At 50.1% G+C, this 26,253-nt stretch overlaps 1 pseudogene; it reads left to right on the forward strand.

Moving 5' to 3' along the window:
- Window positions 1-396: 396 nt before the first annotated feature.
- Window positions 397-26,253, forward strand: part of LOC129736966 (hydrocephalus-inducing protein homolog) — a 68,147-nt pseudogene continuing 42,290 nt past the window's right edge.

Consider the following 26,253-nt stretch of genomic DNA (forward strand, 5'->3'; position numbering starts at 1 on the left):
AGAGTAATAAAGGACAGTTTGGGTATTAATAGAGATTTGGATAATAATTCCAGCAAATAGTTCCAAAATACATGGAAGAGGGGGAGAAGATGAGAAGTGGCCGCAGTCTTTGATGTGTGTTTGTGGCTTGTGGGACTGCGCCCACAGCAAAAGGCTGTTTTGGAGTGTTTGTTCTGGGCTTTTACTTCTATCAGTCTTAACTCTGCCACTGAAATATGGTCTAGTTATGAAACAGGGTGGGGATGCCGGCTGCTCTCCAGTTATGAAGGAGCCACAGCCCGGAGACACAGCTGTCTCCTTTGGGTCTGCCATGGAAGGGGATGCTGGGTTTTCCAAGTCCCGTTGCTGTTCCTTGCAGGTCAACTGAAGCATGGCCACTGGAAAGCCCCGCTGGTTCACGGGGTCCTCCAGGATGGCTGGTAGATTCCCGAGCCAAGTGGTAGTGCCTCGTAAGCCGAAGCTAGCCAGAGGGACAGAGAAGCCTGCAACTGTAAGTACCTGCTGCGGCCAGGTAGGAGCTGTGTAAGGCTGGAAACTGCCCCCGCGTCCTTCCTCTACCTGCCCCTCCTGTTGTCTGGCAGCACTGTGAAGCTGGACACCACCTCCCCGTCTCTCTGCTGCCATGCTTCTGTCGGAGGTGGTGACCATGGTGCGGTAGGGGATGGACTGTGTGCTGCTTCAGGGGAAGTCCAGAGTTGTGTCTGGATGTGCCACTGGAGCCATTTAAATGAACGTACCGGGCATTGCACCGGAATAGCTGAAGCGTGAGCGTGTGCTTCTCTCCGCCCCCTTTGTGTGGGCAGTAACGTTTTGTCACCTCGGGATGCTTGCCAGCGCTGCTCTGACCATACCTGCCCTCCAGGCAGCTGGGCACGTGGTGGGCTGCTCAAACTCTGCTTGAAGGTTTCGAGAGGTATGGCTGGTCCCAGATGGAACAGGTTCCAAAACAGTTGTTCTGTCCCGTATCCCGTGTGGAGCACAGATCCAGCGCTGCAGACAGCAGCGGAGTCAGGGCAATTCCTCCTCCCCATCCTCAGACAGCCCTTTGCTGACCAGAGCTCACTTGGCTGAAGATGACCTGGTGCTGAAGCTCTGTCGAGGAGATACCTTTGCATACTTCTGTGGAGGGGTCTCGGAGGCCCAAACAGAGAAAACAAGTGCTAATTCAAAAGAGATAACTAAAACTTGGAGCCATTCCTCTCCACCTCAGTCTTGGCACAACACTGATTTTCTGCTTTCCTGACTCACCCAGCAGTGACATCTCCACATGTGTGGTGGTTGTGAGCGTTGTGCAAGGGTGGAGTTAAGGGATTTCTGGTAACTCCTCCCAACCTTTTTCAAAGGTCACTGGCTCACTCCGGCCAAACTGGAAAGGAAACAAATGCCCGAAGAGCAAAACCCCCAACATGTCACATCAAATCACGAAGGAGAAGCTAACGGGACAAAGCTACTTGTTTGGAGCATGTGTATTGCGCTCTCTATCATTAATTTACTAATGGTAAATATTTCAACAGGTAGTTATGGGACTTCCAGGACTATCCTAGCGGCTATGATCACAAATTATTCATCGGTGGCTCTTGAAGAAGAAAAGCCTTTCTGAATAAAGGCAGTTCTGTAGCTCTTGCTGGTGTTTTGCATTTCAGCTGACTCCCTCTGCCCTCCTGAAGGAGATGTCTCTTACCACCAAGCAGAGGCTGGCCAGCACTCGGGAGATGCGGCGACCCCAGATTATCCAGATTCTAGACATGAGCGAAGCCTCCCATCGTAAGGTAGCCTTTTCTTGCCCTTTTCCTTGCTGTTTGATGTGACGTTTGAAGAGAGCGCGTGCTTGTGACAGGCTTGCCTCCAGCTTATCTAAATGCCTTGGTGACTAAGTCCTGTTGTTGTTTCAGACTGCTGCTGGTGTGGAGTTCCTTCTGCTGGGGGAAAGGTAAAACATTTTTCCCCAGTGAGATGTTGAAGTCCTGACCTGCGCTAAGCCCATATAAACAACCTCTGTTGAAGTTGGTGGCTTTTGCTGGAGATGAGCTACTGCGGCTAAAGCATGATACTGGGGGAAGGCTGGGGCGGGCCACAAGGATGCAAGCTTGCAATTTCCCACCTTCCTGCTGAAATAGCCAGCCCTTGGTTTGGTGTAGTCTCTGTCGAACACTTGGGGTCATAGGATGCCCTCAGTGGTGGCAGCGTTGGCCTTTGAGGGCTGAGGGCCTACGGTAACTACTCAAGGTGTAGCTAAAGCAATTGCATGAATGCTTTGGGTTGGAACAACGAGTGGGACCCGTACAGGGTGTTAGATTTTTCAGGCTGCCAGGTACACAGGGGAATGGCCCTGGGCAGAGGGGAGTGGGTGTGCTTTATCTGGATCAATGTTTATTTACACGTGTGTTTAATTAAAGCTGCTTTTCTTACAGATCTGCTTAGTATAACACACGTTCCAAAGGGGTAGATGACTGAGGTAGGCTGTTGAGTGGAAAACTGCCAGCGAGAGACCTGTAGCAAATTGGTTAAGGATTGCCCTAGACAGCGCGTGAGGTTGGGAACGCCTCGGACGAGCGCACACAGAACGGGCCGTGTGCTGTGGCCGCTGGCTTCAGCACGACCCTGACTCCTGTGGAGAAGCAGGAGACGTGCCTGTGTCTTGTGAGTGTGAAGAGTTCAGCTGGAAGGGGGGAGGCAGAGCAGGGAGGAGTTTTCTCAAAGTAACGCCTCGGCGCTGTAAGCATTTGCTGTTTCTGTATGTTTTCAGACCTGCTTCTGTAGTGGTATTAAAGAAAATGGCAATAATAGAATATAATGAAGCATCCATTTAAAGCTCGTGGGAAAAGGAGATGCCAAGTCCAGCTTTACTCAGATTGCCCAGTGATGCTGGGAAAGTACCTGGAACTTACCACCTCATCTGTCGCTTTCTTAACGGCGGTGTTCCTTTCTGGCCTGTCTTCTCTTCTTCCTGGTTTCTGGGCTGTGTGTCAAAAAAGAGATTTGAGGATGCGTTGGGCTCGGTCTCTGTGTCTCAATGTAAAGATGATCCCCAAATTGTTTCCCATGGGGTCTCCTGTAAATTCTTGGCTTTCCCTTGCTCCACGAGTGCTTACAGCTCTTGCAGTGAGTGCTCTGGAGCTGTGTGACCGTGTTAGCCCAGGGCTCTGCCGGAGGTAAGTGCTGCCTTGCCTGTTGGAGAAGGCGACCTGGAGAAACACCTGCCAAAAGAGCTGCTCGCTTGAGCCTGCTCTAGTGTGGCCCAGAAACTTTTGATCTGCTCAGAACACAGGTGGGTGAGCTTCTGTTCCCCTAGCGTGAGCTGGGCAGGCGTACTCACCAAGGGACTGTCCTTCGCTGGAGGCCAGTGTTGTATTCTCTCACCGATGAGTCTTTCTCCCCGCGGCTGAAACTCTCTGCTCTCTTTTGCATCTCCAGTTCTCGGCAGTTGCCCTGGAACAGAGCTTGTTCCGGCCTTTCCCATCAGAGGTGGTATTTCAGAGCTACGTCCCCGATGAGGTCTATGAAGTGCCACTGATTCTGAGGAACGAGGACAAGGTAAGTGCTGGGATGTGGAAGTTTAACCCTGTGCTGGAACTGGAGAGCAGTGTCATCCGTGCGGTGCACAGCACAGCCAGTCACCTGCTGCAGCACAGCGCATCCAGAATAAAACGTCTCACCGCCTTTATTTTGCAAGACGGTGGAAATCTTGCCGTGCTGAGGTTTCTCCCCCTGGTTTTGGCTGTGTGTTGGTGGTACCTAGCTGAAAGGAGCTTTTCTGGTCAGCACCTTTCCCCGTGGAAGCCCTGCACGGGTGGGAATGTTGGGGGCTGTACAGTTCTTCCCTGCCCTCGTGCTTTCCCTCAAGTGTGCACCGCGTCCTGGTGGCTCCGTGGTTAATCTCAGTTTCCACAGGGCACCTCTGCCTCTGGGTGAGCTGCACAGAGAGCTGAACGGGCTGTCAGAGCTCGGGGTGGGGTCTTCTCCACTTTATGCTGGAGTAAGTTATAATTAGTGGTAACAGCGCTTCAGGAAAGGTGTTTTGAAACAGCAGTGGAAGCAGGCTGATTTAGCAGCAGCAGCGGGAGGCCTTTAGGTGCCCCTTCAGGCTCCTGCTAAGCTTAATTGGGTTCTGCTCAGGTTTTCCTGAGACAACGTGATGCTCTGCTTCCCCTTTGGAGAGCCACGGCCTGTTTGGAGTAAAGTGCCCTCAAAGGTCTCCACCTTTACTTGAAAAAAACGATCATTTTGAGACTTCCCAAGAAAGCTGAGAATGGAAAAGTTGAAAAATGTCAGCAGTTTTGTTCCACTGTCAGGAGGGAAATTGGGACCTTTTGAGCTTCAGCTGGGGAAACGTTTGCTGGAATGAGGCATGTGCCAAGGGCAAGCTGGTGGGAAAAGGCAGGAGGGAGGAAAGGAGCTGAGCTTGGTGTTCTCTCCCTGCGCACTTTCATACACGCAGGGGTTTCTCTTGATACATAGCAGTAAGTGCACGGGCAGTAGAGACAGGTCAGAAAGAGGGGTGTAATTAAGGATACTCTTCTGTAATGAAGAGGAAGGGGTATGCGTGAGGGCAGGGTGGGATGGGAAGATGGAAGTGTGCACAAGAGACGGTGAAGTCGCCTCCTTTCCAAATTTCCCTGTTGGGGAGGGCAAACAGGTGGACAACAAAAAAAAGCTGTCGAGGCATATTGCAGGTGGAAGAACAGCAAGTCCAAGCATCTCCTGAGATAACAGGTTGTGACAGGGATATGGGTGAAAATGGAAGACCCTTTGGCAAGGAAGGATGCGGGTGTGCTCCCTCAGTTATTCCGGGAGAGTACTGCACCATTCCTGGTCTGGCATTTAACTTGGGAACATTGATAAGATGCAGCATGTGTGCCTGCACCCGGGGGATGCCACTGGTGTGATCTGCGCTGAATTTTGGGCAGTCTTTGCTGTAGGTATCCTCGTCCCTGATTAAAATGTGCCTCAGTCCTCACTTTCTCTCTTCCTACTCTCTGCTTCATTCCCACTGAGTCTTTGGCTTCACCTGCTCCATTATCCATGCAGCACTTCAAAATGTTTATCTTTGCCAAGTACCAGCCAACAGGCAAACAGTTAATTTGCTCTATTCATGCTTCCTCAAGTGGAAAAGATCATCTGCATTAACATTTCTGCCATTCCCAGTAAACGATAATAAACTTGTACTGTGTAAAGCTGCACCTTGGGATTTACGTGCCCTGTGAAGGGGGAGGCAATGTGTGAACTGTGGTTTTTTTCCCAAAACAATGTCGTTTTGAAGCTAGTTAGAGCTCAACCACTGGAGAGCATGGGTGTAAAAGTAAGATAAGCTCCAGGAAAATCTTTGGTATGTTTTAAATACAGAAAGACAGAGAGGATAATCCTGCGAGGGTGTTATATTCTAAATTGGTTGGCTTTTGGCGATGTCCTGGAGAAAAGCAACGTTGTGCTCCGTCTCAAGTTTTTCGTGCCAGTTTCCCACATTCCTCTGAATCATACTGAGTTACACTGCATGGTAGCCTGAAGTTGTCTGCCCCATAAAAATCCAGCTGACAGCAAAATGTATTCCGCATAGAGGCTCTGTAATCGTGCAACTACAGAAGTGCTGTACTATATACTTCCTGCTCTTACCTGTGTTGTAAAATTGCTTTTCTATTTTCAGGCTGTTCCTCAGCACCCTCAGATGTTCTGGGTGGCTTTTGCTGAAGGTCTGAGCCACACGTGCTCCCCTTCTAAGGGACATGGTGACCAAAATGCTTGTCTGCACTGTGAAGTTGGCTCCTGGAACTCGCCGCCCCAGGACATTGCTGGGTTCCAAGGGCGTTTGGAGAGTTCAGGACTGCCTTGGCCACGGGTTACCAGGCTCGGGTGGGTGGCGCAGAGTGAGCCTCCATTTTTTCCAAGCCTCATGTGGGGTTGTTGTTGATCCGTGAAGCTGCCCACCAGTCCAAACCACCTGCTTCAGACTTTGAGATTTGGCGCTCAGGGGTTGCTCTCTGTGTGCTAGGAAAATGCCTGTGTGCTGTCTGTGTGCTGGTGGTGCCCCAGAGGGCAGAACCGTGCAGCAGGGTGCCTGCAGGGCCTGCTGGGGGTGGGCAGGGGTCCCCAGGGATCTGGCTTGCCCGCGCTGGCAGCTGCCTGGCTACAGTCACAGGCAGCAGGAGCCTCCGGAGAGCAGAGGTTGGCTTTTAATAATGAAACCACCACCAGGCAGTGCCAGTCATGTATCTCGGGGCAGAAAATGCCTTTGAAGCCCCTAGTTGATAGGCACAGCCTGGGGGGTCGCCTGGCTTTCCATCACTTGGCCAGGTTGCTGGCTCTCATCCTCTGCATCAGCCTTTCCTTGTGGCATATTGTGCTTCTCCCTTGCTTCTTTCCAGCTCCCTTTGGATTTTCCCAGCCATCTCTCTGTTTCTGGGGTTGTCTCTTTGTCTTCCTGTGTTTCCTTCTTTTGCTCTTCATTTGCTGCTTTTATTCCCAGTAAGGCCACAGTATCTGTGGTCCCCTCTTGCTGGTCTGCCTACATGACTGTAGCACCGCAGCTTGACTGCCCCGCTCAAACCCAGCACGTTAAAGTGAATTTCTTCCTTCCGCCAGGATTAACACGTACTGTTTGGCGTTCAGATAATACATGCCCCTTCTAGGGGCATGTCTGCCTGGATGTGTACGGGCAGAAGCCAGCAGATTCTCTGGGCTTATTGAATACACGGGTGACTTGATTCAGGTATTATACCGCCGTGCTGCTGGTGTCTTCCCTGCTTGGCCCTTCCTTCATTGCCCTGCTGCCTCTGGCCTCGAGCTGTTTTGCCCAGGCAGAAGGGATTAATGTTCACTCTTATGTGTTACGTGTATGTACCTCCAGAGCTAAAAGTGCTTTGTGAAGGTGGTATCACCAGGCCTCTTCTCCTCCTGTTTCCACAAGCTGCAAGATCATACTTTCCTCTCTTTTCTGCAGGTTCCTGGGCTGGTGAAGGTCATCTTGGAGAGCTCACCTTATTTCAAGCTGATCAGCCACCATGCTGTGTGCCGCAAGGTACTGCCTGGCATGCTTGCGACTTTCCGCATCGTTTTCTCCCCTGATGAGAACAAGGTGAGACTGGAGGTCCCGAGAGGTGTGTGCCTTCAGTGGGAGGTGAACCTGCGGGGCTGGGTTCAGAACAGGGCATCTGCTGTGGGTTTTGAGGCACTGTCCTGGTTTCGGTGGCATTGCACTGGATCTGCAGCTGGGGGAAACTTTTCCTGTGGTGAAGATGATGCTGTCATAGGCTGGAGGCTCTTCTATGCTTCAGACTGTGATTATCCTTTGGTGCTGGAACGTTTAATGCCATGTCTGTTGGCTTCAGGGATAAGAGTGCACTGTGTGGTGGGGTGGCCTCTCATGGTGTTGGTTTCTAGTATCTGACTATTGCTGCATAATTACGGGTTTGCTCTGATAATTATAAATACAAAAGCCTGTTTGCATAAATACAAACCTGTTGTTTGGAGGACCCAAAGCTGAGCCTGATCAGAGTGAGGACCACCACCTTTGAAAACTGGAGTTGCTTCTTGAATGCATATCGTGTTGGCCGCAGTAGTGAGACGGCGGAACGTTCTGTCTGAAGCCGGCACTTTTCTTGCACACCGGTCATAGCCCATGCCGTGCTGCGAGGTTTGCTCTAGGCTGTGGTCAGGCAGCCTGCAGCTGGTCACATCCTGGCTGGCAGCACCATGCGATGCCACCACAGCAGGGACTGACGAGCTGTGCGTTCCCTCCCTGTGCTTTCCTGGGCGTTTTCAGGGGAAGGCGCACGTGGGACAGTAGGGAAATGGCAGGGAGGGGTGCTGATAAGGTGTTTAGCCATCGCACCTCTCTACTCGATGTTAGGGGCTTAATTATGATGGAAAACGCTAGGGGAATGGCTAGATCCAGAGAGCTTTCCCCTTTCCCGTCTGGCAACCAGTTCCCTGCCTCACCCTGGGCTGGAGCGAAGGTGATGCTTTTTCATACCCTCTGTGTTCCAGCCTTGCCGCTGTGCTGCCCCTGAGGATACTTGCCCACCTGTGCTCCAGCTGTGATTCTAGGGGAGAAGATGCGCTGTGCTCGTGGCAGGGAGCCAGCCTGGCCCAGACACGCTGAGCTCCAGATGTCTTTAACCAGCAGGAGGCTGGTGTGCTGCAGAGGACTGAGGCATCTGGAGCGCACACAGGAGTGAAGGGGCAGGTAGCATCTGCAGGCAGCGTGTTAGCCTGGAGCCTTTGGGCAGTCACGCTGGTGTGGCTGTGCCTGCGTGCATGGGGCTGTGGTTGCTGTGTCAGCTGGCACCTATCCCCTGCCCCGTGTGCCATGCTTTTGCTCGGAGGTTGGAACATCGGTGCTGTGGCTCTGGCAAGTCTGGCACTGTGCCGTGATGTGAAGGGGCGGCGGTGTTACCTGGAGGCTTGTTAACGCAAAAGGGTTTAGTACCTGGCATGGAAGGGAGGAAGCCCTGCAGGGGAACACAGACAGACAGGCTGACTCTTTACACCAGCACTCTGCTGCCTCTTGGCACAGTTCTTTGCGTGACTTTGTGGGTGATGCAAGGTGAGGGGGTCGCTCTGAGCCAGCTGGTGTTTCTGTGCCAGGCCAGAGGTGCAGGCTCTCTTTGGGCACAGCTGTTCTCTCATCTTCCGTTTGCTGCTTAGACTTAGTTGAACACCCTGTCCTATCCTCAAACAGCATGGCTGTAGCAAACTAGAGAGGAAATGCCCTGTGGTGCCTGGCTCCCCATGCTTGTGAAATGATCTGTTGCTTTGCGGAGGGACTGAGAAATTGTTTTACGTCATTCGTATGGAAGGTTAAAACGATGTTGGCTTAGGGCAGTTCTCCATACTGCCCAAGTGACATAAGAGCTTAATCTCACCGAGGTAGGCTTTGCAGGGGACACTGCTTCCTTTAAAATGTGATTGACTAGTATTCATGAGCATTCATTTTTGGGATGGAAGTAAATCGGTTCCCATGAAGGGCAAAGAGCTGCTCTTCAACTACAGAGAAGCAGCAGAGCAACACATGAACATCACCCCAAATAGAAGTAGGGTGAGGTAACTCCCAGGAACACTCATGTCCAGTACTTTGTCCCTTGTCTTGCCCTTGAACTGGTGAGTGTGTGGCATTAGGGAGCTGTGCCAGCGAGGTCCTCTGCACAGCTTGAGCGACACCCTGGTGGTTTCTGCCGACCTGGGTTTTGTGCTCCTTGCAGGGCATTGGGAGAGGGATGTGGGCTGCTTGGTGAGGAGCACATGGGGACTCTACAGCAGAACCAGAATGTTGTATAAATCGAACTTTTTGTCTCGTGCTTGATGGAGTGTGAGTCAGGAAAGTGCCGGAGTGCTGTCGCTCAGCTAGAAATGCATCAGTAGCATGGTCAGGATGTGCAGAGCACCTTGAAAAGCCCTTATCCAAGAGGCAGGCTTTGGGAGATGGTTCTGTAAAGCCACCTGTGCTGGGCTTGCAGTTGCTTGCCTGCAGAGTATCTGTGTGTTAGTTGTGGAAGGCTCAGGAGTGCTGCCTTTGAATAACTCCTACATCTCTGATACTGCATGATCCACAGGGACTGTGGGTAACCCAGTGAAGTGGGGTCTGGGTCTTCCTGATGAGGAGCCGGTTTGTGTCATTCTCTTGCTTTGAATCTGTTCTTCCCTGGCGTAAGTCTGACTTCAGTGAAGTCACTCCTGATTGAAAGGAGTAAAATTGTGCCTCAGCCCTAAGTAATAGGGCCATGTGAGTTGTTAGTGGCTGAAATGCCACGTAGCCCTTTCTTGGAAAATGAGCAGTTTCCTACTGTCTCGCAGTCATTTGGGAATGTGCCACGTGGTCAGACTGTCAGAAAAGGAATAGCTGACGCGCCTCTTGGTTTATTGGCACTTGTGTTATAAATGAACTGCTAATTTTTCTGCTGGGCAACATTTCCAGTTTGTTACTCTTGCTGCGTCTAATTTGCACGTTTCTGTTTTATGGCTCCATTGTACAGCGTGGGTGTTCTCGTGCCAGCCCCTGTTCCCGTGTGTTCTTGCGTTATGGTCTGACGGCCTCTGCTGAACTGGAAACCATTGTGGCACTGACCGGCAGATAAACAACAGACAGAAATACTTCCATTTGTGCGTCCTTCAGGCTTATTAGTAGTTTATTGTAAAGGAAGAAGGAAGCAAGAAGCACATAAAAACATAGCAGAGCTTATTCTGTGTTGTCCTCTTGCTCTTTTCACTGTAGCAGTGCACTGTTTTCAGGCAGTGCAAGTTCAGTCTGTGAGGTTTGTGAAATTCATTGCTGATGCTCAGTGGAGACTGAATTAATGCACATTGATTACTCTGAAATATGACAGGACGGTGAGTTATTGCATGACTGAAATGAAGTCCTTTAAAATTCAGCCCAGCCCTGCTAGATGTTTTGTTGTGCACAGAAGCTATTCCAAGAATACTTTTAAGATGACTCTTGTGAGGAGGAAAGGGGCAGAAGACCAAGGCAAATGGCGCGGCGCCACAGGAACCTGAAGCCAAGTGACTCATTTCAAAGACTCCTGCGAACCGGCGGCTGAGGGGGGCAGGCGCAGGGGCACCCCCTCTGCTGCGAACGGATCTTCATCCTCTGGTCTCTCCTCTGTTGTCACGGCCCTTATTTTCCAGCCTTTTTTTATATCAGGGTTTCAGCAGGAGCTTTCCCTGCTTGGCTTGCTGTGTTACCTCATGCTACAAGGATCTTTTCTTTGCAAGTTGGCTGCTGCAAGGAATTCAGTGAAGCATTTGGGATAGGTTATGCAGGGAAACTGACATCTGAGTTTGGGGTTCTGGGCAGTTAGGCTTGATATTGCTGCGACAGTAATTACTGTTAGCCTGAGTTTACAAAGAGCCTGAAACAACACCCAAGACGAGCAGCTGCTTCAGTCTCAGTGGGTGCCAGTTCAGACGCCAGTGGTGATACCTGGAAGGCCAGAGCTTGTAATTTACTGCTTGTCACAGGGGAGCACGAGAAGGGGAGCCATCGTACAACTGTCTGTATCTTCCGTGAAACTGAGAGGGGAGTTGTATGCAGGATGAAGTCGTGTTTTCATGAAAACCTATAGCCTGAAGCTGTGTCTAAACACAGCAAACTTTAAAGCATAGATGGGATGCAACCCCTCTGTCATCCAGGCACGTTTATTTAGAAACCTGGTCTTAAACAGTCTGCTAAGGGTTTGCAGTTGCGAAGCAGAACAACATTTTGAACTGGTCTCAACTGTGCCCCTAGGCTGCAAGCAAGTGCGTAGCAGGGTTAGTGCCCTGGTAACACGAGGCAGTGCTGCAGTAGAGACTTTGCAACCTGTTGCCCCCAAGGGAGGGCAATTCAGCTTTCAAAAGCTTAAGGGACCATGGGTTCACAGTGGCACAAACAGCCAGCTTCTGCCTAGCACCCCTCTTGCCTTGGGTTTCCCCCTGTTTGGGCTGGCGCTGCATTCAGCCTGGTGCAAGGTCCCACGTTGGTGGGGTGGTAGAGCGTGGCTGAAGGGTCAGCCCGCTCTGAAGTGCTGAGTCAAGCCTTGCACGGGATGCCATGTCCCACGGTGTCCCTGGAGAGGGGGCTTGGAGCATAATGTGCATCTGCATGAATGGCGAGAGGCATCTTTCTCTCTCAAGGTCGTGGTTGTCTCTGTGAAACCAAATCCTTGTTGCTTTAGCCTTGCCCTCAGGTCCCTGGAGAAATCCCTTGTGCATTGCTGTGCAGGTGGTCCCAGCGCCCCTCACCAGCAACGGAGCTGGGAAGGCTGCCTGTGCTTGCTTTTGGGGGGGAATTATTTCTTGGGCTCTTAATTGCATTGCTGTTGATCCATTTGCTCCTTAGCAATGACAACACCTTGACAATTACTTCCTTTTACTTGCTCCAAGTAGCTCCAGTTGTTGAAGTTCCTTTTTTCTTTATCCTCCTGCTGATCTGAACTTGCATCCTCCTCTGCCTACCTGGCACCTGGAAGAGGGAGCTAAGTAAATATGGCATGCCAAGACTTAATAAGGCAGGTAGCTTTCAATTGGCTTTGCAATGCCTTTGTTACAGTAGTGTGGCCAAAAGAACAACAACAACAAAAGCAAATAACATTCTTCATTTGCTAATGAGTTTCTGAGGATCGAAACAGTGCAGGACGTGAAGTAGCCAGGTAATAGGTGCTTTAAATTCATATGGGCTGCCCATAGCTTTTATTTTAGAGGGCTTAGGCTGCAAGATTCTCAGAACGACTTGCTGAAGATGAAACGCTTTCCTGAAATGCGGTATTAAATCATGCAGGTTGCTTGCTGCAGTTCCCTTCCTAGTATTTTACCTTCCAAATAGGAAAAGCAAAAGCCCTTCTGCAGTTTCTAGGGTGAATATTTGAGATGTCTAGAAAAGGAGATTATTCTTTTTGTCTTGGATGGGGCAGCATCTGTACTGACAAGCTTAAACCCCAGCTGAGCAGGTGGTAGGCGAGGTGCTGGGTGGTGGGTGAGGCGCTGGCTGTCAGCGCTTGCGTTAGAGCAATAGGTGCGTGTCTGTGCCTGGGCTGGCTGCCTTAGGGCCCTTCCAGGAGGGGATGGGGACAGGAGCAGGAAATCCCAGCTGTGGGGGAGTCTGGATCGGTTCTGCTGAAGGGAGTTTGCTGCTGTATGCAATTCCTAAATCATTAAAATCCTAAAGCGCTTGCTGCTTCAACAGTGATAAAAATATCAAATTAATTAAAAGCACTGAGGAAAAAATCAGGGCAGCCAGTGAGTGACGAGAAGCAGAGTTTTTATCAGCTCATCCATAAGAGCGCTGCTGGGGGTAATGGCTCCTGGCCCTATGGCAGCAGATTTACCACTGATTTCAGTGGGGGCAAGGTGATAGTTCCAGCGCAGCGATGCCACGCCATACATCTGGAGACTGCTCTGCTCATCTCTACAGTAACATGATTTTGGTAATTTGATTTGCCTTCCTGCTGCTAAACGCCAGACAGCCGGGGCGCGGGGGGGATTGCCTGGCTCTGTTCTGCAGAAGGCAGTGGCTGGGACTGCACAGCCGGCTTTGCTCTGGTGGGGTGTCTGAGTGTCCCCCGTGTGCAGCTCCCGATGCCGCCTGCCTGGGGTGGGTGTGCTAACCAGGCACGCCGTCACTTACTCCTCTAGAACAGACCTTACAGAGGGGTGTGATTACGGCATCAGCCAGAGCTGTCTCCTGTGCCCCCTGAGGCTGGGTGAGATGTAAAGGGAAACGGAGTTCAGACACAGGAAGAACTAACACCCTTTAATTCTAGCGCAGAGGTGGCATAGGCTGCTGAGGGCAGGGGTGGAACTGTTAGCGCTTCTAGGTACTTGTGAAACCTCTCGCAAAAACAGTTTGGGTCTGGAGCTGAGCCAGCTCTGGTGTGGGGAGATGGATCAGGTGGCTTTTGAAGGGTGCGTGTCCCCAGCCTTGGCCCTATAACGCTGTGAGAAGGGGCAGGAAATACAGCCGTACCCTGCACTGCCCTGACGCTGCCGCAATTACCGTGTCCAGCTTGTGAAGTATTTCACCGAAGACTGACCATTGACTATGCATGTGGTGAAGTCCTTTTGAAAGTGTACCTGAGCATCCCCTGCCAAGCTTCAACGAGGTCGCCGCGTTGCTGGCACTGGAGTTAGTGCTGTGGCACAGCTGGGTTCTCAGTGGTGCTTCCAATAGTCTGCAGTGGCGATCGAAGCAGGTTGCGTTAGTGCTGTGATCCCTTGCATGAAGAGGCTGTTCTGGTGTCTCGGAATCAAAGCATCAGATAATTGTGGTGCTGCCAGCTTGCTGCAAAAGCAGGTGAATCAATGGGGTTGTTTCTCCTTTGCAAGTTAACGACCCTGTGCAAGTCATGCTACTGGAATGAAAGCTCATGAAGGTAAAAAGTACTGTTGCGTTACTGAATGATACTGCTACAGCCATAGAAAACAGCAGTTTTCCTTCTGCCGTGGGGAAAGTACTAAAAGCATTGTGCTGAGATTGTTTCTTTCCCCGCAGGATTATTTCCACGAGCTCATCTGCATCACAGAAAGGGGAGAAGTTTGTTGTGCCTCTCCGAGCTATAGGTGCCCGAGCTATCCTGGACTTCCCCGACCAGGTGAACTTCTCAGCCTGTCCAGTCAAGTACAGCACCCAGAAAACACTGCTGGTTCGCAACATCGGTAACGGGGCGGCCCGCTACTGCATCAGCACTCAGAGGTAGGGAGCTCATCTCTTTTTGTGCAAAACACTGTTGTGTGATAATACAGTTGGTAAACAGCGACAAAAAGGAGCCAGAGCGTGTGAGCTGCTGTACTGCTGCCGTGGCTGGAAATGGGCAGGGCACGTGGGGTTTGCTGTTGATTATAGTGTTTGAAGCATGGCGCAGCCTCTGCTAAAACTCTGCAAGCTGCAGAGTGGAGTTTTATAGTGCAACGGTGTCTTCAGTGCACAGTCGTGCAAGACTGATTCTGTTAGATTGAACGAGCAAATGTAGGAAGGCAGCTGGACTGCCCTCGGGCTGTGTAAGATCCTGCGTGGCAGACGACAGCTCTAGGAGCTCAGTTCCTGAAGACCAAAGGCAGTGTTAAGAAATGGGCAAGCTCTGAGCTGGTGGAAGAGACATTTAAGAATTTATCATCAGCTTTACCAGCAGTTTGTCTATAGTAGCAAGTGCAATCAGAGATGATAGATCAAAGCAACTGGTATTGAGACCCTGACAAAAACCCTGTGGGGTCCAGAACCTGGTTTTCCAGTAGGTTTGATCTGGTCCCTGGGATCCACTATTCTTCATTAGAATGAGCTCTTAAGTGGAGATGAGCTGGCAGCGGCTTCAAACCTGCACTTTAGCCCCAAAGCAGAATGCCGATGGGCGCACAGGCAAAAGGTGCAGCAAATACCTGGTGCGTGGGTTGGGAGCCTTTTCTAGAGCTTTGTCTCTCTCAGATCTCCTGGAAAGTGCTCTAGCATGCTGTAGTAGCTACCAGCAACCCCCTTGATCTTCAGTACCTTCTGAAATGGTTATGTGGCCCTATTGGCCAAATATACCCATTCCCTGGGAGGCCACAAGCACGTGGCATTTCGGCAGTCTCCTGGTCAAGCGCCTGATGTGTGCTGTGTCGTGGACAGCCTGTACTGTTCCTCTTGGTCTGAGAAGACAGTCACTGGTTTTCCAGTTTGCTGAACTGGAGAGGGTAATGCGTTTTGGAAACTGCACCTGCAAGGAAACCACTTCAGCTGGCTGGTAGTTAGCTCCGAGTTGCTTGGTCCCAGAGGTTTTGGTGTAGGAGCTGAGGTCCAGAATGCAGCAAAGACGTGCCATCTGCCTTAGTGCACCTGAGTTGCTTCGGTTTCTTCCCCAGGAAAACAGGGGTCAAGAGAAGGCTCTTTGCTCTTTCTCCTGGGAAATGTGAAGGTCCAAGAGGCTTCTACCAAAGCCTGGCAAGGCTGTTGAAGCAGGCTTCCAGGATGCTGTTCAAGCAGGCTGCTTCTTTTCACTGTGGAAATACATAGGCAGGAACTTGTAAATCCCTGTACAGCTTCCCTCTGGGATTTCCAGATCTACTTGTCACCACCAAAACAAGTACCCAGTCGTGTGTAGCATCTCTTGGCAATGTCCTTGCCAACTGTTCTATCGCATGATACGGCGTACGTTGAATCCTGCTTGATATGGATTTTATGCTGAACTTCATCAATTGAATGTTTCAGTCCTGACTTGCAACAAAGGGATGGGAAGCGTTACGAAAGCTTTATTTCAAACTACACAAGAAAGTACAATTCTGAATAACTGGATTGCGTGTGCGCAGAGATCAAAAGCTGGTAAGATTTCCCGTGTCAGCCAAAGGCATCAGTCATCTCTTCCATTTCGTTATGAACTTTTGAAAGCCAGTCTGAAATTTCAAACTGATGATCTTTGAATATAAGCAGCGTTTTATTCTAATTAGGTCGCCCCCACTTTCATTCAGATTTCTTTTTTAAATACTCTGAGGTTCCTGTCTTTCTGCTCTTTTATTTTTTTTTGCTTTAAGTGTTCAGCGAAATGTCATAATGAATTCCTCATTGGGAACTTTCTTAAAGGTTGAGTTCCTCTAATGCCTGTGTGTCTACCATCTGCCTATATATATGCACAGATGTATAAGAAATAATATGAGAAATTTGGGGAACATGTGAAATGGAATTGGGCTGCTGGAGAAGATAAAATCCTAGAATAACTTTGGAAGAGACCTCTGGAGATCATGTGAGCAAACACAGTGCTCAAAGCAAGACCAGTGTCAAAGTTTGATCAGGTGTGCACTCAACACGAAAAGTAAGACCAAGTGATACCAGCCTTCGTCTTTCCTTCTCAAGGCTGTGCAAAGCCATTTATCCCAGCATCTCCCTGTATGTGCTGTGCTCCAGCCCCTAAGCTCCTCTTCTGTAGAAAGGCTTTCGTGCCCACCAGCCTGCACTGCCAGGGATTCTTCCATCCCAAATACAGGTTTTTGCATTTTCCATCCCTCGGCTGCATGCGGTTCTGCTGTGTCCCCTGAATAGCAGCCCAGCCCTCCAGTATCTCGACTGTACTCCCCCAAGCTTGTATCCTCCACTCAAAATCCGAGTGCTCCCCACTCTTGACCAGGTCACCACGTCCCCTTGCAGCCTGGGAGCAGAACAACCACGTTCTCCCTGTGCGATGAGGCCATGGTGTGCCAGGAGTGGTTTCTCCAGCCAGTGCTGGGGACTGCGCTGGGTGACAGTGGGTTCCCTGCTGCTTGTGCTGTGAGAAGTTGCTCAGGTGCCTGCCCCGAGGTCCCAGGTGAGCTCAGTGGCTCCAGCAGCCCCAGCAGAAAAGAACTGGCCTCCCAGCTGGCATGACAAGTTGGCTGGAGAGTCTCACCAATACACTGCTCCACAGGCGAGTAGGTCATTAGCTGTTAATTGTCTTTGAACAACTCTACTTACAGAGGCTTTCGCGGGAGAGACCGTTTTCCTCCTCATGTCAGGGGATTAATTTCCCTGCGTTAGAGGCTGTGACCAAGGCTGCATCATTATTAACGACAGGGGAAGTTTTTAGTTTAATGTCATTGCATTCTTTTGAATGACTCCCGTAATGATTGTTCAGCATCACAAACACTTAAACCTGTGCTTTGGACATTAATGCGTGATGTTTCCTGTCCTGGAGAGCTTAATGTGTAGATACGAGACGCAGTATTTAAGAGTTATGGCATAGGTGGTAGGAGTGCCAGCCTTACAGACTTACATTCAGGACTGTTTTAGTCTCTTCCTATTTAGTGGAGAACTGAAGCAGCTTTAGTGTGTGCTTAACTTTTGCTGAGTACGGATGTAGTGTTGTGTTAAAGCCAACATCAATATCACGTAATAGTTTTGTGTGCCGCTATGTGTAAGCATGCGTGCACGTGAGAGGGGGAGGAGGCTTAGTGGGGTAGAAGGGAATGAGAGATCAAAGTTTGCGGACCATCAGCTGGCCTCTGTGTCCTTCATTCTCTCTCTGCACAACTGAGACTTCTTAGTTGCTGCAACTTCTGTCTTCTGGCCTGGGCGAATTCAGGCTCTTGCCCCTTTGCAAGGCAGCTGCAGGCGCCACAGTTTCCTAGTCCAATGCGCCGCTCGTATCACTTCTCTCTGCCTCCTTTCTCAAAATTCCCTTGGCATCAAGTGTAACCTACCAGCTTTCACCTTCAGTGCATTTTTCAGCCCATCTCCAATGCTAACCTTTCCTCTCGGTCAGTACTGCGAGCTCTGCTCTTGCAGCGGGTCACTTCATAAGGACATTCCTTGCCTCTTACAACTTTATCTAAGGACTTGTATGGTGTATTTTACTCCACGGCAGAGCTCTCAAATGAATCCACGGGGCCAATTCAGCATCCTTCTGCTGTTGCTTGTTCAGAACTCTCCCTTGCCGTGGTATCTACCAGAAAACATGGACACGTTTTGACTCCTCTTTCGTAAAGGGTATGTGTGTGTGTGTGTGTGGGAACCCTGACACCAAAGCACTCCCCATTATGCAGCTTGGCTCTGTGCCTGTCCTCCCCCTGCATGCCCATACCCAGCTGTTCACTGCATAGTGTAGTAATAAAAAAAAATAACAATAGTATAAATATAAAAAGTCTTTTCCTGCCGTTCTCATTGTTAAGGCTGGTTAGTGAGTTTCTTCTCCACGGCATTCACGGAGATAAATGTCATTCCAGTACATTTCAGTTGAAAATGGTGCCTGGAAGCAGATCTCAGTGCAGCACTGCCTTTTCCTGACGTTACACTGTGCTGTGCTGTGCTATGGGTTAGAGAGGATCTGTCTGAGAAGGTCCATTTAGGAATGTCCCACCAAGCTCTGGAAGCTCAGGAAATGATCCTACATGGCACAGTGCCAGGAGCCGCCTTGCATCCCTCCCTGCAGTACCCATTATACTACATGGAGGTGTGGGGCTGGAGAGTTACCATGGGATGTACAGGGATGTGACAACAGAGCCTACGTGCAGGGAAAGAGGGAAAGAGAGAGCTTGTGAGATGCTGGCTCTGTGCAGGATTTTTTCAGTATGGAGATGGAGTCTTGGATGCTTTGACCTAACAGACTGTGTTTACTGGAGTGGTTACAGTGCTCGACTTTGGCTTTTATACCATTACCAAAAAATTACGTATGCCAAGATTAAGTGATCTTTGGGGTTTTTTTCCTGCGATAGGTCTTAGTTGACAGAGGGGGCAATTCAATCACCAGTAATTTTACTGTCGGTCTTGCGGTTGGAGGCAGCTTTTAATGAAATCAATTCTCACAAACTCAGATGATTTTATAATGCAAATTAAGGCACCAGAGGAGTAAAGGGGTTTTGGTTGTAGAAGAGAAACATATCATGGGACGAAGTATGTTGCAGCCTCGTTGCACGCTGCACTGACTAAACGTATGGTTCCAGGAGGAAAGGCAGCGCGGTAGTCGGGAAAGCTGAGCCACAGAACTGTCAGCGTTGTTCACTTGTCAGTTGGTTGCTAAATTGTCAGGAGTATTTTGCCCGTGGTATCCTCATGGGATTTAACTTTTGCCCAGCTTGGGGAGCTGATGCCTGGTGAAAGCAAGCAAGATGTAAACGCCAAGGCAGATCACAATGAAATTGCTTACTAATCTGGTGTTGTTCCCTTTCTGAAGGGCAATTATGGGCAAGATCTCAGCAGGTTCTGCTGGGAAGGTCTCCCTCAGATTGGTGCGGCTAGATGAGTTTATACAAGCTGGGGATTGCAAGGCACCGTTGGGAGATCTGGACCTGTGAAAGTTTAGATGTTGTACAACAAAGCAAACGTACAAATGGACGTAGTTGAAAAGCATGTCAGAAGAAGAGCTATTAATAAACCTCCAAACCTTATCTTTCCTGTTTTGTCAGGAGCAGTAGTTATTCATTACAAGGGTAGATCTAACAGGACAAGAATTACCGTAAAGAACAGCTCACAATTAATGGCTAAAAGGCCAAAGTTTAGCCTGCCAGCTTCATCTGTTGGCAGTGGTTTTCATGTGGCTATTAGTGTGTCAGGGACGTTTCCTTAGCATCTCTTATCTGTAGGCTGCAGGGAACAGCTTAGTGATGTGGACTGAAGTTCAGAGTTCAGGTGAAGCACGGACCTTACATCCCTCTGGGTCTTGGAGAAGCAGGTCTACGTGAGGGATACCAAGCTCCTGCTACATCAGGAACCAAGTTGTCCTGTGGGTACAGCGTGGGGTGGGAGGCAGGAGGTGCGGTGTCTGACTTGTGCTCTGTTTCTCAGTCCTGAGAATGAGTCCTGACCTCGGTGGGATCCTCTTCTCTGGTAATTTGAAGATGTGAAGGTATCTACTTTCTCGGGCATCCCCTGAAGTCATCCTCAGGAGTGTCATTCCCATCCCAGCTATCTGAGGGCAGGGGTATGCAGACATGGGGATGGAGTAGGAAGGGCATGGGATGGGAGGTAGTGCTGAAGTGTGGCCCTTAACCGGCAGCTTTTCTGTTCTGGCAATGTTTCTGGTAAAAACAACAAACTAAAAGAGGTGGGGGGGAATTTTTCTGTGCCTTTCCCACAGCAGGCAGTGATCCCCGCCAAGCACCAGCAGAGCCCTGCCCAGTATAACCAGGCACAACCCCCAGCGCAGGTGCAGGGCCATGTAGAGCAGCCTGGTTCTGAGGCTGGCGGCGCCTTGGCTTTCCTCCTCCCTCTCAAAAGCCTCAGGTCCAGCACGTGAACATTGCGGGCCCAATGCTTCCCCGTTAGTCACTGGCGATGTTCTTGCTAGTCGTGATGGGAGCAGGTCAGGCCTCCAATTGCATCAGTGTCTCCTTAATGAGCAGGAACTCCAGCAGTTTCATCAGCTGTCACTGCTTCCATGAGCGAAGCGAAGCTTGCGCATGGCTCCATTTTTTGTCATTATTTCTGTGGGCTGCACTCCCCAATCACTGTAAAACTCTGCAGAAAATATTTTTAAGGTGACAAATTGACCACCAGCAAAGCACTAAATCCAATAACTTTTGCTTTCTAAGTGAGGCTGTACAAGAGCCGCAAAGCCCAGCTGCTGTTGTGCAGAAACATGTTGCATCTGACTTTTCCCTGAGCATTAAAGGACTGAATTATGTGTCTGTCAGCTGAGAGCTGTTTACCTGGCGACAAATCATAATTGCTCTTGTTAAATCTAAAGTACACCGACACATTTTCATACTATTTCCCACACATTGCACAGAATTTCTCTAGTAGGCCAAGCAAACAGTTACCAAGCCTGGATTACAACCCAGAGCCCCAGACTGCATTGCTTGTGAATACGCAGAAAACCTCCTGTTAAAGGTGCCTTGATATGCTCCTGCTAGCGGTGCTTCATTTAGCTAGAGATTTAATTGTTCAGGCTGTAAATGGGATACTCCTTTTGTGTCTTGTTTTCTTGTTTCTGTATCACTCTAATCTGCCTTTGCACTTGTACAGATTTTTCTTTGCTTAGAACAGCTTTCATTGAAACGCTGATAAAATGTGCCCTTTCTGAGGCAAACCCAGGATGCTTTCAAGGTAAAAAAAAAAAAAAAGAAAGATAGATTAATTCTGCCATTAAAGTCTAATTATTCTCCGGTCATTCAAGAATAAACTTCTGTTCTCCCTGTCTGATTTCCAGGCTGTAATCTCACTGGGACAGGTATTGCCTTGACATTTGCATCTCTTGAGGTTTATAGGTGGCAGGAAAAGACGGATTCCTGAGGAACTCAGTGTCAAGTTGTGCATGCAAATAACTCTTGCCATCTCCGTGCCCTTCAAAAACCCTCCTCCGATCGTATCGCTAGCAGTCAGACTCTTGAGCCTTGCTGCAGAAAACTGGATGCAGGGTATGGGGGAGACGAGGTCATTTTATCGCTTAGGATCTTCTGAGGGCTGGAGCTCTTCAGGAGTTGGGTCGGTGGCTCAGTTCCTGGCCCTGTATGTTCTCTTTTTCTGCTGCTGACTGTGGTTTCTTGGCCCCTTGCTAATACAGGTGAGCTGGAGTGAGCTGGACGGCAGAAGGAACGTAGTCCCCAAAGGTCCCACAATAATCCTGATGTGCCTCTCCGTGTTGCAGCCCTTTCTCTGTTGATCCCTCTGCTGGGACTCTTGGGATTGGCGATGCCATGCAAGTAACGGTGGACTTCCACCCAGAGAAGACTGGTGATTATTCCAGGCCCCTGACAGTTCACTATGACACAGGTAAGGTCTGGGCACTGCATGGTGCCCAGTCTCTGCGTCCTTCAAAACAGAGACCTTTCAAAGCAGAAAAATGTTAAGCTTGCTTTGCAGACTACTTCTAAAACCTTTTCTTTCAAAACCTCTGTATGTTTCGGTGCTTAAGTGAGCAGGTAGGGGGCAAAGGCTGCGTGTGCCCTCGTTCTGTGTGGCTGTGTGCCGGTCTCTCCCTGGGGGATGCTGGTGTCGGCTGGGTGCTCTCCACCCAGCACCCCCCATGACTGCCATCTGCCATCATTCCCTGTTGTCCCGGTCACCTTAATTGCCTCTCCAGGTGTATCTCCCCTGTCCCGGCTTTGCCTCAAAGAAAAGTGACAAATAGTTGGTGTTTAGGGGGCTTTTAAAGTGCATCCCCTCAAGCAGGAATGAGGTTTTTTGGAATCCGGTTTTGCTGGGAGTTGCTGAGTCGGAGGCGGGAGGAACCTTGATTCTCCGTTACGGTGTGCATATGCACGTGTGAAGCTTCATTCCTTGGCGGTGCTATGTTTGAAGCGCGACGTGGGAATGCGTGCCTCTGTCAGACTCGCTCCAATGCCGCTGTCTCTTACACATCTGTCCCCTGCACTGCTTCTACGTTGTTTTGCCGCAGAGCCTTGTTCTTTCTGTTTGCCTTCTCCCACAGCTCACGACATCAGGACTAATGCAGCCAGGACTTGAGGGCTCTTGGGATTTGGCAGGAAGAGCTCGCTGCCTCCCGAGATAGGTGTAACATTTATATTAGGCTAGGAGAAGCTGAGGTCAGGCCACAGAAACACCATCAGCTTTACGCTTCACTGAAGAGTAAGCGGGGAATATCTTTAGGAAAAGGCGCCATGTTAGAATGCTTCTGTCGGCCTTGGCTCAGCAGGGGGATGTTGTGGTGCCAAACGAGGCGCTTCCTCAGTTGCGTGAAGGCACTTGGCGTGTGTTTCCTCTCGCCTGAGAGGGAGGTTTGGTTTGTCCCTGTTCCTCAGCGTTGGTCCTTGGAAGTGTGGTGTCCTAACCGAGGGGATACTGTGTGCTGCTTTAGCCCGGCAAAGAGCATTTTAGTTGTCTTGGGTTTGTGGAAGTTACAAATGCTCCTGTATCTTCCAAACACTTATGTAGCCTCACGACTTATTTCAGCTTTGTCTAATGTTTTCCAGTTATTGACATATTCACGGAGAATGGTTGATGCTCACTCAGAGGAGCTTATTGTTTTGGGTAACAGTTTCTAGGACGGGTGACTGAAATATCAGCTAGGGAAGCACAAAAACGTGCCTTATTTGTATGCCTATACAGAATCTATAGGATAAAATTCAGAGGGCTAGAATTTCTCTGGGGCAGATGAGCAGTGACAGTGGAGATTAGGGCCGTAGGGTTTATACTTTGTGACGGAACAGAGTGAGCGAATAATTAGGGCCAGGATCTTCGTGGCTTGCTTTGAAAAACCTGAGAGTCTTGTTCTTACTGAAACAGCTGGTTCCCCCATAGTCAATCTTTGCAAAAGTGATTTGTGTGGGTAGGCCACGGGGATAAACTCTCTGCTGGCTCTGAGATGGGTGTTTTCCCAGGAACACGTGCAGCTCCCTGGGAGATGAACCCAGGATTTCATTCCTGCCTGCCAGTACAATGTTGCAGTTATTTTGAAATAAACTACGAATTGCGAAGGAGAGCAAGGGGATAATGAAGGGATTATCTCTCTAGCTTTGAAGCGTACAGGTAAGTGAAAGGCTGCTGAGATGAATTGCTAAAGTGAAGCAGAAACGTGTAATCAATCAGTCTTTCGAGGTGTGGTGCAGAGTTTATTGCAGGAGTAGTGCAGAGCACCAGACAGCGTTCCCTGACCTCGCGTGGCGAGCCCTGGCTAATGTGTCCGGCACCACGGCAGGCTCCCTGTGACGCGCGTACAGAAAGCAGCCGGGTTGCTCTTTCAGAGCCACCAACAGAGTGTTTATTAAGAAACAGAAGTGCTAAGAGCAAAACAGCAGTTTAAGGTGTTGGGAGGCGTTTCCCTCGCTTGGCTGTGTATCAGTACTGACTTGCTCGCAGGCAGCTGTCGTTCTCAATGGATCACACCCTTCTTAGGGTGACTTACGCAGGATCAGGTGAACATTGCTTAAATTTCTGCTGAAGCTGGGTCAGATCTGTCCCTAGCATTGCTTAAGCAAGCATGGAGCTCTTCCATGTGAACAAGTCACAATTTTTCCCTTAGCGTATGATTTGGTTGATTTAAATTGTGTGTCTTTTGGGCTGGTTAGGAGCACAGGTACTGTCCCCTGGATAGACTGTGTGTGTGGTGGCGGTTCTGTTGCTACAAATTTATGGATGAGTGTGGAGAAAATGTTTGCTGCTATGAGCGTAATGATTTACAATGAAAACTTGTCCTTCAGTGCTTTACATGCCTAAACTCCTCCTTTTCGCCTGTGTACATGTGTCTGGGTGTGAAAAATCCCAGCTCGTACTGAAATGAGGGTGACTTGGGATGTTCTGGGCTCCAGCATATCCCTGTCCAGCACCTTAACATCAGATTATGGTACTTGAAAGGGTTTCTGAAACCTGCGTGCGAAGCACTCGTACAGCTTTGGAAAAGGTTTCAATACCACTGAAAGTCCTGTCGGTCACTTGGCCTTTCCCAGATGACGTTCAGCCCACCCTGTGTGGACCGTGTGGATGTGGGAAAATAAGTTTATGGAGGTAAGTCCTAGTCTCAACCAATCCAGTATTCATAAAGTTTCGATATTCTTTCAGCTGTCAAGTCCTGCTCAAGTGAGATGATGCCCAAGCTGCTTGCCCTGAGTGCTGCTGATTGTACACCAAACCCAGTTTGCTGCAGTAACAACATTTATTGCAGCCTGGCAGCGTAGCACCAGCTTGGTGTGGGAAGGTGAGCTTTGCTCAGGGACACGTGGCTGAGGAGATGCATGACGGGTTCCCAGAGGTGTGCCAGAGGTGCAAAGCAAATCCACCAGTCCAATGCCATCCAAAACAATAACGTCTACGGCAGGTGCTCCATGCAGGTGAAGAAGGCTGCCAGAGACAGGAGGTGCCGGCGAGATGCTTGGAGTTGTGGAAGGAGAATTGCTTCTCTACTCAGAGCTCCCTAAATGCTGACTCACATTAGGCTCCTGTCTCCAACGAGTACTAGTATAGTATGATGGGTGGTCTTCAAGGTGTAGGACCAGATCCTGTGCCTGTATGTGGGTGCCTCCAGTGCCCACTGGCCCTTGTGGCAAGGCGCTACAACACGCTTCTAGCCCAGGGGATCTGTGGTGCGGTATTGAAATTCCTCTGTGCAGTTTTTCCCCATCGGTTGCTGCATCCCTTGGCATCTCTTTGTCAGCACAGAAAACTTCAGTAATTAGCAAAGCACCACTGAGCTTGTGCGTGGCCGACGGACGCTATGTATTGAGATGCTTTTATTGCTGTCAGTAATAAAAGTAGTGATGCGGATGGCTCTCTTTCAGTAGCTCTGTGAGTCTAATGCAGAAGCAAAAGCCTGGGGCAGGATCTCACCCTCTTTGAGGGGGGAGATCAGAACCCATACCCATAGGAGTATTTTAGGAGACAGCACACCCAAGAGGAGGCAGCCCTCAAGCAGAACTGCCTATTCCATTACTCTTCTGTCTCCCCTTGGTTCAGAGCCCCAAAAAGCGGTTTCCCCAGAAGAGAGGTAACATGTGTGGCTCAGGAGTAGTTCTCGGTGGTTTTAGTCCTGCTGGAAGCCTCCAGCCTTGTGCTAAAAGCCTGCTGAGGAACCGTCTAGGTGTTTGGCAGATGAATACCCTGTTTTCCCTCAACTTCCCACACAGCTTGCAGGAGGGCTGACAGCTGCTGAGCAGGAGCTGTGCTAAAGCAAATCTTGGCTTGTTTGCTGTGGATGGCAGACCCAGGCTCAGAGCATCCTTTGTGGTTCTGCACGCCCAGGGCACAGATGGGGGAGTTCAGCCTCGGCTCCTCAGTTGCTTACTTCAAGGGCAGGTAGAAAGTGCGAGCAGGGTCTGATTCTGGCTCCGTGGTTGTTAATCAGAGTGAGTTTTCCTGCGCTGGCTGAGTTCCTGTCCCCGTAGGAAGTGGGTGAAGTCATGTCTCCCCTCCTGAGCCCTGGGCAGCAAAACTTGCTCTGTGCCAGATTCAGGTTATTCCTATATGGCAGGAGGGAGCAGCTAAATAGGCTTCTTCAGTGCAGCACGCTGGGAGCTGGATGTGGAGCGGAGCTTGCCTTGCCCTGGGTCAGGGAGGGGTCTGGCTGCCTTGTTCCCCCGCCGCTGAGCTTTGCTGCCTGGCCCTGGAAGCAGGGGGTCCCCAGCACCGTTTCCTCCCCATTGCTGCTTGCTAGGCGTGGGGCAAATGCCAGCAGCCTCGTAGAATCATAGAATGATGGAGGTTGGAAAAGACCTTGAAGATGACCAAGTCCAACTTAACCCCGGATTGCCAAGCCCACCACTAAACTGTGTCCCGAAGCACCACATCTGTGTGTTTGTCAAACGCGTCAGGGGTGGTGATTCCAGCCTGCAGCATGGAGAAGCAAGCCCTGCCGGAGCCGTCTCCTCCCTGGCAGGCTCCCGCCAGCCCCCCAGTCCCGAAGGCTGGCCAGCAGCTGCTGCTTAGGCTGCCCGCACGCGGGGGGCTGCTGCAGGGGGGTTTGG

This window comes from Falco cherrug, chromosome 10, assembly GCF_023634085.1.
Source record: "Falco cherrug isolate bFalChe1 chromosome 10, bFalChe1.pri, whole genome shotgun sequence".
Taxonomy (NCBI): Eukaryota; Metazoa; Chordata; class Aves; order Falconiformes; family Falconidae; genus Falco; species Falco cherrug.